The sequence below is a fragment of the Bombina bombina genome, chromosome 8 (genome assembly GCF_027579735.1).
Source record: "Bombina bombina isolate aBomBom1 chromosome 8, aBomBom1.pri, whole genome shotgun sequence".
Lineage (NCBI taxonomy): Eukaryota > Metazoa > Chordata > Amphibia > Anura > Bombinatoridae > Bombina > Bombina bombina.
Window position 1 is genome coordinate 153,623,650 of NC_069506.1, and position 12,598 is coordinate 153,636,247.

General features: G+C 36.5%; 1 protein-coding gene across 1 annotated transcript in view; it reads left to right on the forward strand.

Annotated features, from left to right (window-relative positions):
• The first annotated feature begins 234 nt into the window (after positions 1-234).
• LOC128638600 (sulfotransferase 2B1) overlaps positions 235-12,598 on the forward strand; it is a 119,605-nt gene continuing 107,241 nt past the window's right edge. The window contains exon 1 of the mRNA XM_053690654.1: positions 235-467. The gene's annotated coding sequence lies outside the window, so the exon portion shown is untranslated. The remainder of the gene's footprint in view (positions 468-12,598) is intronic.

A 12,598-nucleotide genomic window follows, 5' to 3' on the forward strand; every position in this document is an offset into this window, starting at 1 on the left:
AATACTGATAGCAACAACCTTCTAAACATGGATATCTAGTGAACTTTTAGTGTGCTCTAAAATTACGTTCATCTAAAGGTTTACTTTTTTTAACATGCTATATTGTAATCTCTCCTGAGATTTAAAATAATGAAATCCCAAAAGTCTTCACTTTCTTTCACGCAAGCATTTTCTCTAGAGAAATTCTGCAAGGATAGGAAAGAGTCAAAATCCGATAAAAAAAGTATATTGAGTAATCACATGGCAACAGTAATTCAGCAAACACAATACAGGTATAAGGAAGTTATAAAAAGATATGCATTTATTATGTGCTCCCTTTGAAGTGTCAGGACGGCTGCTCTTTCAGATTGAAAAAGGTGCTTTTATTTTGATTTTTTTTGTAATTGATTAAGATTTGTTATTGAATAATTTGATATTGGATTGAGAGAAGAACTCTTACATCACATCCCAGCTGCTCTCCTACTAAGGTAAGACTCAATGTATACTTCATAAACATCATATAATTTGTAGATTTGCTTTTTCTGTTTTAAATTTAACACACATTTGTAATTGTTTTTTTCTCTCAAACCCCCAGTCACTAATGGGTTTATACTGTATTTTGAGGATTAACAAAAGACAAATACCAAGATATTTTCAAGTATTCTACTTATAAGGAGTGCTTTTATTTGTAACCATTTATACTTCACCTGATTAAAAAATAACTTTATATATGTAGCTTCATTATAAATATTGGTATATTTAGGCATCATCCTACTATACAACACTTCTAAGTCTTAACTTAGAATATGTATTTTTGTTATTTTAATGACAAACCATTAGATTCACTGCAGACTTAGTATTTTTTTGCAAAACACTTAGCATTCTGTGCTTGATCCTATTGGTACTGTGCTTGGAGTTTTCTTAAAGGGATCATTTACTATCAGATTTGTTTCACTTTAACCCCTTAATGACTCATGTTGTACAGGGTACGTCTTGCACAAACTTGTCTTTAAAGACCAGCGATGTACCCTGTATGACGTTGGGGCTTAAAGCGGCTGGAAGCGATAATGATCGCTTCCAGACGCTTTCCGGTTATTGCAGTGATGCCTCGATATCGAGGCATCCTGCAATAACCCTTCTTACCCCTCCAGTGCAGAGAGAGCCACTCTGTGGCCCTCTCTGCACCGGACATCGATTGCCGAAAATCATTGGTGGGTGGGAGCCAAAGTGGGAGGCGGGTGGGCAGCCATCGATGGCTTTTATGATTAAGAGGGGGGGCTGGATCTTGGGCGCTACTGGGGGTGTGCACGGATGCGCACGTGCACAGGGGGTGAGGGGCGCATGCATGGGGAGGGAGCGGGTGGGAACCGCTGCACTACTCAAAAAAAATAATAATTCTAAGTGGGAGAAAGGGGGGAGGGAATGGGTTAATAAATAGCTAAGGGATCTGGGAAGATGGTCTTTGGGGGGGGGAAGCTAAGGGGGGACCCTACACAGCAGCATATGTAAATATGCTATTAAAAAAAGATACCTTTTCATTTTAGTACTGGCAGACTTTCTGCCAGTACTTAAGATGGCAGGGACAATTGTGGGTTGGGGGAGGGAAGAGAGCTGTTTGGGAGGGATCAGGGGGTGTGATGTGTAGGGTGGGAGGCTGATCTCTACACTAAAGCTAAAATTAACCCTGCAAGCTCCCTACAAGCTACCTAATTAACCCCTGCACTGCTGGGCATAATACACGTGTGATGCGCAGTGGCATTTAGCGGCCTTCTAATTACCAAAAAGCAACGCCAAAGCCATGTAAGTCTGCTATTTCTGAACAAAGGGGATCCCAGAGAAGCATTTACAACCATTTATGCCATAATTGCACAAGTTGTTTGTAAATAATTTCAGTGAGAAACCTAAAGTTTGTGAAATAATTTGGGAAAAAGTGAACGATTTTTTTTATTTGATCTCATTTGGCAGGGAAATGGTGGCATGAAATATACCAAAATATGCCTTGATCAATACTTTGGGATGTCTTCTAAAAAAAAATATATATACATGTCAGGGGATATTCAGGGATTCCTGAAAGATATCAGTGTCCCAATGTAACTAGCGCTAATTTTGAAAAAAAGTGGTTTGGAAATAGCAAAGTGCTACTTATATTTATTGCCCTATAACTTGCAAAAAAAGCAAAGAACATGTACACATTGGGTATTTCTAAACTCAGGACAACATTTAGAAACTATTTAGCATGGGTGTTTTTTTGGTGGTTGTAGATGTGTAACAGATTTTGGGGTCAAAGTTAGAAAAAGTGTTTTTTTTTTCCATTTTTTCCTCATATTTTATTTTATTTTTTTAGTAAATTATAAGATATGATGACAATAATGGTATATTTAGAAAGGCCATTTAATGGCGAGAAAAACGGTATATAATATGTGTGGGTACAGTAAATGAGTAAGAGGAAAATTACAGCTAAACACAAACACAGCAGAAATGTAAAAATATTCCTGGTCCTTAAGGGAAAGAAATTGAAAAATGTCCTTGTCCTTAAGGGGTTAATGTGTTCCAAATGACATGTATGTATAACAAACCATTACTTCATATTTAGTTTTTGCATTAAATTGCTGTTTTTGCTCATTAAAACCATCACTTACTGTTCTCAATGATATGCCCATTTAAATGGGCCGTCCCCGCAGAAAGAGTAAACTTGGTCATATTATCTCAACTTGTACACAGAGTCTAATAGGTATTAAAATGCTAATTAATGCTGGGGCATTCAATAAGTAATACGAGCCATTCCAGATACAAAAATGTATCTTTTTACCACCCCCACTGGGAAGTTAATTTACACTCGGCCAGATTACGAGTTTTGCGGTATGAGGGGTGCGGTGTTAACTTGCACGTTATTGTCACCGCTCACTTACCTACAGCGCTGGTATTACAGGTTTTTATAAACCCGGCATTAAAAGGCAAGAAATGAGCGCAGAGCAAAATTGAGCTCCATACCGTGCTCCAATACCAGCGCTGCTTAAGTCAGCGGTGACCTGGTTGTACGCGCTTGTGCACGATTTCCCCATAGACATCAATGGGGAGAGCCGGCTGAAAAAAATCCTAACACCTGCAATAAAGCAGCGTAAAGCTTAGTAACGCAGCCCCATTGATTCCTATGGGGAAACAAATTTTATGTTTACACCTAACACCCTAACATGAACCCCGAGTCTAAACACCCCTAATCTGCCGCCCCCGACATCGCCAACACCTGCATTATACTTATTAACCTCTAATCTGCTGCCCCCAACATCGCCGACACCTACATTATATTTATTAACCCCTAATCTCCTGCCCCCAATTTCGCCGCAACCTACCTACACTTATTAACCCCTAATCTGCCGCCCCCAACGTCGCAGCCACTATAATAAACATATTAACCCCTAAACCACCGTACTCCCGCATCGCAAACACTAGTTAAATATTATTAACCCCTAATCTGCCGCCCCTAACATCGCCACCACCAACCTACATTTATTAACCCCTAATCTGCTGCCCCCAACGTCGCTGCCACTATATTATATTTATTAACTCCTAAGTCTAACCCTAACACCCCCTAACTTAAATATAATTTAAATAAATCTAAATAAAACCTACTATTAATAACTAAATAATTCCTATTTAAAACTATATACTTATCTGTAAAATAAACTCTAAGATAGCTACAATATAACAATAGTTACAATATAATAGTTACATTGTATCTAGCTTATGTTTTATTTTTAATTTACAGGCAAGTTTGTATGTATTTAACTAGTTAGAATAGTTACTAAATAGTTATTAACTATTTACTAACTACCTAGCTAAAATAAATACAAATTGACCTGTAAAATAAAACCTAACCTAAGTTACACTAACACCTAACACTACACTACAATTAAATAAATTCCCTAAATTAAATACAATTAACTAAATTACAAGATCTTTAAACTAATTACACCTAATCTAATAGCCCTATCAAAATAAAAAAAGCCCACCCAAAATAAAAAAAACAGCCTAAACTAACCTACCAATAGCCCTTAAAAGGGCCTTTTTTGCGGGGCATTGCCCCAAAGAAATCAGCTCTTTTACCTGTAAAAAAAAATACAAACAACCCCCCCAACAGTAAAACCCACCATCCACACAACCAACCCCCCAAATAAAACCCTCACTAAAAAAACCTAAGCTCCCCATTGCCCTGAAAAGGGCACTTGGATGGGCATTGCCCTTAAAAGGGCATTTAGCTCTATTGCGGCCCAAAGCCCTAACCTAAACCCCCCCCCCCCACCCAATACACCCTTAAAAAATCCTAACACTAACCCCCGAAGATCCACTTACCGGGAGAAGTCTTCATCCAAGCATCAAGATGTCCTCAAGGAAGCTGGCAGAAGAGGTCCTCCAGATGGGCAGAAGTGGTCCTCCAGACGGGCAGAAGTCTTCACCCAGACGGTATCTTCATTCTTCCGACGCGGAGCGGCTCCATCTTCAAGACATCCAGCGTGGAGCATCCTCTTCAATCAAGCTAAATGCCCTTTTAAGGGCAATGCCCATCCAAATGCCCTTTTCAGGACAATGGGGAGCTTAGGTTTGTTTAGTTAGGGTTTTATTTGGGGGGTTGGTTGTGTGGGTTTTACTGTTGGGGGGGTTGTTTGTATTTTTTTTTACAGGTAAAAGAGCTGATTTCTTTGGGGCAATGCCCCGCAAAAAAAGGCCCTTTTAAGGGCTATTGGTAATTTAATTTAGGCTAGGGTTTTTTTTTTATTTTGGGTGGGCTTTTTTATTTTGATAGGGCTATTAGATTAGGTGTAATTAGTTTAAAGATCTTGTAATTTGTTTTTTTATTTTCTGTAATGTAGTGTTTGTTCTTTTGTAATTTAGCTAATTTTATTTCATTTAGTTAATTGCATTTAATTTAGGGAATTTATTTAATTGTAGTGTAGTGTTAGGTGTTAGTGTAACTTAGGTTAGGTTTTATTTTACAGGTCAATTTGTATTTATTTTAGCTAGGTAGTTATTAACTATTTAATAACTATTTAGTAACTATTCTACCTAGTTAAAATAAATACAAACTTGCCTGTAAAATAAAAATAAACCTTAAGCTAGATACAATGTAACTATTAGTAATATTGTAGCTAGCTTAGGGTTTATTTTATAGGTAAGTATTTAGTTTTAAATAGGTAATGAAAGTAATTTTTATTTAGATTTGTTTAAATTATATTTAAGGTAATTATAGTAATTTTTATTTAGATTTATTTAAATTATATTTAAGTTAGGGGGTGTTAGGGTTAGACTTAGATTTAGGGGTTAATAAATTTATTATAGTGGCAGCAATGTCTAGAGTGGCAGATTAGGGGTTAATAATTTCATTTTCGTGTTTGCGATGCGGGAGGGCCTTGGTTTATGGGTTAATAGGTAGTTTATGGGTGTTAGTGTACTTTTTAGCACTTTAGTTATGAGTTTTATGCTACAGCGTTGTAGTGTAAAACTCATAATAACTACTGACTTTAGAATGCGGTACGAATCTTGATGGGGTAGGGTGTACCGCTCACTTTTTGGCCTCCCAGGACAAGCTCGTAATACTGGCTTTATGGAAGTCCCATAGAAAAAAGAGTATACGCAATTTGCGTAAGTTGATTTGCGGTAAGGCCAAAAAAGTGTGCGGTGCCCATAAATCTGCAAGACTCGTAATACAGCGGGAGTAAAAAAGCAGCGTTATGAGGCTTAACGCTGCTCTTTTACTCATAACGCAAGACTCGTAATCTAGCCGACTGTCATCTCTTGTTTACATAGGCTTTCTACAGAGCATACAAACATTCATATTTTCAGTATAGGTGATGGTTTTAATATACAAAAACAGATATTTCAATTAAAAAAAGGGGTAAAGGAGCAGGTAAAATGGACAATTGGAAGCACATTCAAGAGGACAACATTTTATAAGACAGTGTCCCTTTACAATTTATGGTGCTGTTCTTTTGTCAACAATTTAAATATATTAATATAAGCTAAATAAACTCTATTTATTTGTCTGAAGATGATATAATTAATAAAAAAAACTGTGTTCCCATAAACAAAATATGTGCTAAAACACTGTGGTAAAATTAAGGTTAAGTATCCCTTACTCTCATATTCCTCATGAGAGTAGACTATTAAAGGGATATCCTTATGCAAAACATACATGCTACAATTAATAAGAACACGCCACTAATAAAGGCTGAGCTTACATTGCTGGTATTAATGTAAACAGAGAAAGAGGAAATGGGGAAAAACAGAGAGAAGGAGAGGAAAGTTAGTGAGAGGAGGGAGAGAAAGAAAGAAGGAATGGAGGAAGAGGGGAAGGTGAGAGAGGGAGAGGAAGAAGAGAAAAAAGAGAGAGAGACAATTGAGATTGAGGGACAAAACAGAGAGGGGGAAAAGAGAGGGAGAGGATAGAAAAAAGGGCAGAGGAGAGAAAAGAAAGAGAGTGAAAGAGGGAGAAGAAGAGAGAAAGAAGAAATTAGAATCTGGAGGGCGATAGGGAATGTTTCTAATTTATTATGGAAGCTTGCCTCTTTTTTCACCTTCTTTAAACTACACCGGAAGTGACAGTGTTCTCATATGTTTCATCTAGAAAGGATGCACTATCATAAAGAAGGTTACATACTCTTCTCTTTATAGTTTCATCAACTCTCTTCTATTTAGACTCACAGAACAGGGTGTTATCTGGACCCTGGTTCTATGCAACATAATATGCCTACAAAATGCACAGTCAATACATCTGTGCTTTATATCAGTCTAAGTAACCTCCTTATGATCAGTTACTGCTTTGCTACATCAATGTAGCTGCCTTGTATTGAGTTCCTCCTATTGGGTTCCTTCTTTCTGATGTTTGCCTTACAAAACCCTCTAACATTTAATTTCTCACCAGCCTTTCCCATTATTCATAGGATATGATTGATCCAGTAATTTCTCATTTCTACACCAGTACAGTTCTGTATTTTTCTTCTCAACAGGATCAGACTTTTTTAGCCTTAAAGCACCAATCAACTACCTTAAGACATTTGAAAAAAATGTTTTATGTTCTAGAAGTGATCATTTTAAAGCGCAAGCATTTGTTCCTTATAGTTTTCTTAGAGACTCTGACTTCCTTATCCACTGGAAAATCAGTAGGTCATCATGGGTTTTAGATCTGTTTCTAAGCCTATCCCACAAGAAAATTACTTAAAGGGATATTCCAGCCAAAATTGGAAACCACATGGATGCATTTCAGTATTGAACAGAAGCAATTTTTTAATATGCATGTATTAGCAAAAATGCTTCTAATAAAAGCTGTAGCTGTTTTAAAAGTAGTATTTACATATGCAACGTGCACCAGCATTTTATACACAGTACTTGCTCAGAAAGCCTTAGATGCTTATACCATCTGGTAATGATTCAATTTGTTAATTGCTTACATGACACAAGCCCCAGTGATGATCTGAGCAGCTGCAGTATTTAAAATGTGGGTGCAGTGACACTATATAGCTATGCTTTACATGAACGTGCAGAGACAAATGTTAACACTAAAACAATAATAACTTTTACTAGAAGCATTTTTGCCAGTACATGTATATTGCAAATATGTTTCTATTCAAAGATGTAATTCATCTATGTGCATTTAAATTTTGACTGGAATGTCCCTTTAAAGGCGTCCTCGACCTAAGAGCAAACTGAAGTTTAAGAATTCAACACCACTGAAAGGATCTTCCAGGCCACTGATCCAAAGAAAGAAGCCTTTCCTATGTGTACAGTTATCTCTAGTCTAATTACAGAAGGGTTGAAAAATTCATGGAGGTGTATTTATGAATCCCCAAAAATCTCCTCCAATTTACTTCTGTTATCAGATGTGTTTCATTCTCTTAGTAACCTCTGTTAAAGGATCAATGCACTAATGGGAGCCAGCTGAACACATCAGGTGAACCAATCACAAGAGGCTTATTTGTGCAGCCACCAATCAGCAGCTAGCTCCCAGTAGTGAATTGCTGCCCTTGAGCCTACCAAGGTATGCTTTTCAATAAAGGATGTCAAGAGAACAATGCAAATTAGATAATAAAGAAAAGTAAATTTGGAAAAATCTTGAAAGAAACAAATTGGGTTTTATGTCCCTTTAACAGAATGCAAGGGATATGAAAAACTTTAAAATTGTAATATAAAGGGTTAAATCACAAGTGGAGCAGTAACATTAGCATGGGAGGATATATCAGTATTGTGACCGCGCTAAGTTATGCTCATATTACAAGTTGAAAGTAAATATGATTGAACGCAATTGCATTTTACGATCAAACTTTTTACGCAACTTCAAAGCTCACATAAAGAGTTTGAGCTGAGAAAAAGTTGCACAAAACACACACAACAAAAAAGATAATGTTTTTCAACCTACACTATCCACCCCTTACACTTATAACCTCTAATCTGCCATAACCCCATCACTATTAACCCCCACACCACCATTACCCATCGCTATTAACCCCCTACTCTAGTAACACCTAATCCACCACAACTTGCTACTCTTTTAACCCTGCTACTCTATTAACCCCTATTCCACCACATTCCCATTGCAAACTACCCTGCTACACTATTAACCCCTAAACCACTACACCCTTCATTGCAATAAACTCCCTACAGTATTAACCCCTAAACTGCCACTAAACCACCACAAAAAATCCTACACTATTAACCCCTAAACCACCATTGCCCCACCACAATAACTCCTAAAATACTAAACCCCTAAACCGCATCTATCCCACCTCAATAACCCCTACTCTATTAACCCCATAACAGCTAACCACCCAAGAGGCCTAACCTAAGACCCCTAATATACAAAAAATGAAAAAAAACACTACCAGTTTAAAAAAAAAAAAAAAAAAACATTACCAAAAATAAAAACCACAACCAGTAAAAACCCTATACTAAAACTAAAATAAATAAATAAACGTAAGTGGAAGCATAGAGATATACCATTAGCTAATCAGCTTAAATTTTTTTACGGTAAATATATAAGTGATCCTAAGGCAGATACATGGAAGAAGTATATTCAAGCGAAGAACGAGAGGGAGTTATATTTGAAAGAGTCTTGGGCACGAGAAGACATGAAAACTAGAGCATATTGTCAGGGGTATCAGGGAATCCCCGCTAAATATTTAGCAAAGATTATTAAATTTAGGAAAAAAAAGGAATATAATTCCCATAATCAAGGAAGGTTCCACAGTCCATACACAACCATCTGAAATACGGGAGACTTTTTTTAGGTTCTATCAAAAATTATATTCTAGAGAAGAAATTAATGAGAATGAGAAATCCAAATTTTGGGAAAAGTTAAAATTCCAAGAATATCTAGAGAAGCACTTCAACTTATTAACCAAGAAATCACAGAAGATGAAATTAAGAACATGATAGAGAAAACCAAAGCAAACAAAGCTCCAGGTCCTGATGGCCTCCCAGCGGAATACTATAAAATATTAAAGGATGAGGTAACAGGAATATTAGCCAGGTTGTACAATAGTTATTTCTTGCAAAACAAACATGATTCACCTTATTTCACAGACTCAATAGTATCCCTAATTCATAAAAAAGGTAAAAATCCGGAAGAGTTGGGGTCATATCGCCCCATCTCACTACTGAACCAAGATTATAAAATTTTCACGTCAATCTTGGCTGACAATAAAAAGAGCAATGGGGGATCTGATACACACGGACCAAACAGGTTTTATACCCGGAAGGAACCCGGTGCACAATATGCGAAGGGTCTTAGTTATGTTAGACCATTATTACAACAGGAACCTCGACTCTAACAAAGATATGGTAAAGGACTTAGCTTTATTAACAATCGATGCAGAAAAAGCATTCGATGCAATTGTTTGGGACCATCTATTCACTGCTCTTAACAAATTTGGTATAGAAGGGAATTTAGTAAATGTAATCAATAAGATTTATAGTAGCCCTAGATCTCAACTCTTAGTAAATGAGGAATTATCAAAACATATTATACTCCAAAGAGGGACGAGGCAAGGTTGCCCATTATCGCTACTGTTATTTGATATTGCCCTTGAACCACTGGCAGCCTTGTTAAGGCAGGAAATGCATGGGATTCCGCTGGGAGGTCAGAGGGTAATTATTTCACTTTATGCTGACGATATTGTTTTATTTTTACAAGATACCAATATAAGTATCCCTAAAGACTTAGAAATCATTAAGAGTTTTAGTCAATTTTCGGGATATAAAATTAACTCCAAGAAATCGGAGTTACTTTGGATCAAGAAAACAAGGAGTAGTTATACTCAGCATATATTTAGAGAAGTGAACTGTATTAACTATTTAGGTATCAAAATTAGTAAAAATCCTAAAGAGTGGTATCACTTAAATTACAGTGAATTTTTTAATAATTTACAGGAGAGACTAGAAAGATAGAATATATATTATTTATCCTTATCGGCAAAAATGATGCTGATAAAAACAATAGTGTTTCCTCAATTATTGTTTTTGATGCAGAATTTACCATTACTTATCTCCAAACAAGATATGGGCAGATATAAAAAGGCATGTAACAGCTTCATATGGGGGAAGAAGAGACCTAGAATAGCTATTTAGAAACTCACACAAAGTAAAAAATATGGAGGCCTCGCACTGTCCAGTATTAGCCATTATAATATTGCTGCACTCATTAAATTTGGTATAGATTGGATTCTGGAGGCAAATCATGTCACTTATTACGGCATAGAGTCTGCATTAATAGCCCCATTTAATCTTAAGGCAATTCTACATCACCCGTACCGCAGATTACCAAGTAAAATAAGTAATTTAATTACGTTTTCTAATGTTGTTCAGGCGTGGCAAAAATATTGTGCTCTCAGAGGTCAAGACTTTCAATTGTCAAAATATTTGCCTATTATAGGGACCCCAGACTTTACATCAGGGTTACACAACGCGGTATTTAAAACTTGGAGACAGAGAGGGATAGTGTATTTTTCTCAGATAATGCTATTGGATAGAGGGATAATACAAACTTATGAGGATGTAGCAAGGAATTTTCATCTACCAGCAAATAATTTATTTTGCATACTTGCAAGTTAGGAGCTTTCTCTCGGAAATGTTACAGAAGCATAGATTGGTTTGGGATCCAGGAATTGAATCTGGATTAAAATTATATAAGGTGGGGAAACATGCATTATCCTATTGGTATCAGGGAATACAGGCAGTGTCAGGGGAAAATCATCTGGATAAGTTGAAAGAGAAATTACTAAGAAACTTTGGATCAATACAAAGGGAGGAAATTACACAGAGTTTTGAGCGGGCCAGGGAAGCAACATTATTAGTGAGCTGGAGGGAATCCCAGTTTAAATTGATGAATAATTTCTATCTTACACCTTACAGAATAGCCAAATGGGGGCAGGGAGGGCAAAACGAGAACTGTTCAAAATGTAGTCAAGCGAAGGCTGGTTTGAAACATTGCCTTTGGGAATGCCTGAAGATCAGGCAATTCTGGGGCAAAGTGCAATATTGGTTAAATAGATTTCTGCAGGAAACAGTTGAAATTTTCCCAAGTAATGTATTTTTTTTAAGGAAAGACTCCAGACAAATAGGTGATAGACTACTCATAAAAATGGCCATTTTGGCCGCACGCAATTTAATCTATCGGAATTGGAGATCCCCTGATCCTCCTAGGCTGGTAGAGTTTATAAGCAACATGAAACTACAGATGATAATAGAAAGACAAGGCTTAACACATGCTTCTGAAAAGCAATTCAGATTGTTCTTTGATAAATGGAAGAATATAATCCTATCATGGCCCCGTGAAACACAGATGCAGTTTATTGCTCCTTTAAGGAGCACGCTTTTGCTGATCATGCTGATTGTAGAGGAAGTACTGCCCTACCATTGGTTATAAAAGCCAAGGAGGGAGGCAACGGTTTGTCACGGCTGCTACAATTAATTTTCCCTTTTTTTTTTGTTTAGCAATATAGGTGGGTGTTTAGTGCCCCCTTTTAAGAGCACTGTCTACGGATACCGAGATTTACTTTTTGTTTGGAGGTGTTGTTAATTAGGAGATTATATGGAAAAATTAGAATCCATTGTTGGGATAAGTTGAGCAGGAAAACTCGTTCTGTATGTTTATATATAGTACAAACCATGTGCAAAGGTGTTTAAATTGCTCTGTTATGAGAATGTACTACGAAATTGTATATGACATGTTATTTTCTTTTTTTGCTTGTCTCTTGTCATCTGCTCATGAATTGACATGTTTTTTTTTTTTTTTTTTTTTTTTGTTGTTGTTGTTTTATGGATTCTCAATAAAAGTGATTATAAAAAAAAACCAAAAAAAAAAACTATCTTTAAAAATATCTGTTTTTGCATATTAAAACCATCACCTATATGTTAAACTTATTTTAAAAAAAATGCCCTAAGAAGGCACAAAAAAAAACTATCTTTAAAAAATCCTAAGCTAAAAACACTATCTGAAAACCCCACAAAGCTAAAGACAGATTGGATGGAAGAGGATGAAGGATCAGATGGAAGAAGAAGATGCCAGAGAGGACCACCCCTGAGGAAGAAAAAGAAGACCACCAACAGAGAAGACCGAAGAGGACCCGATGGC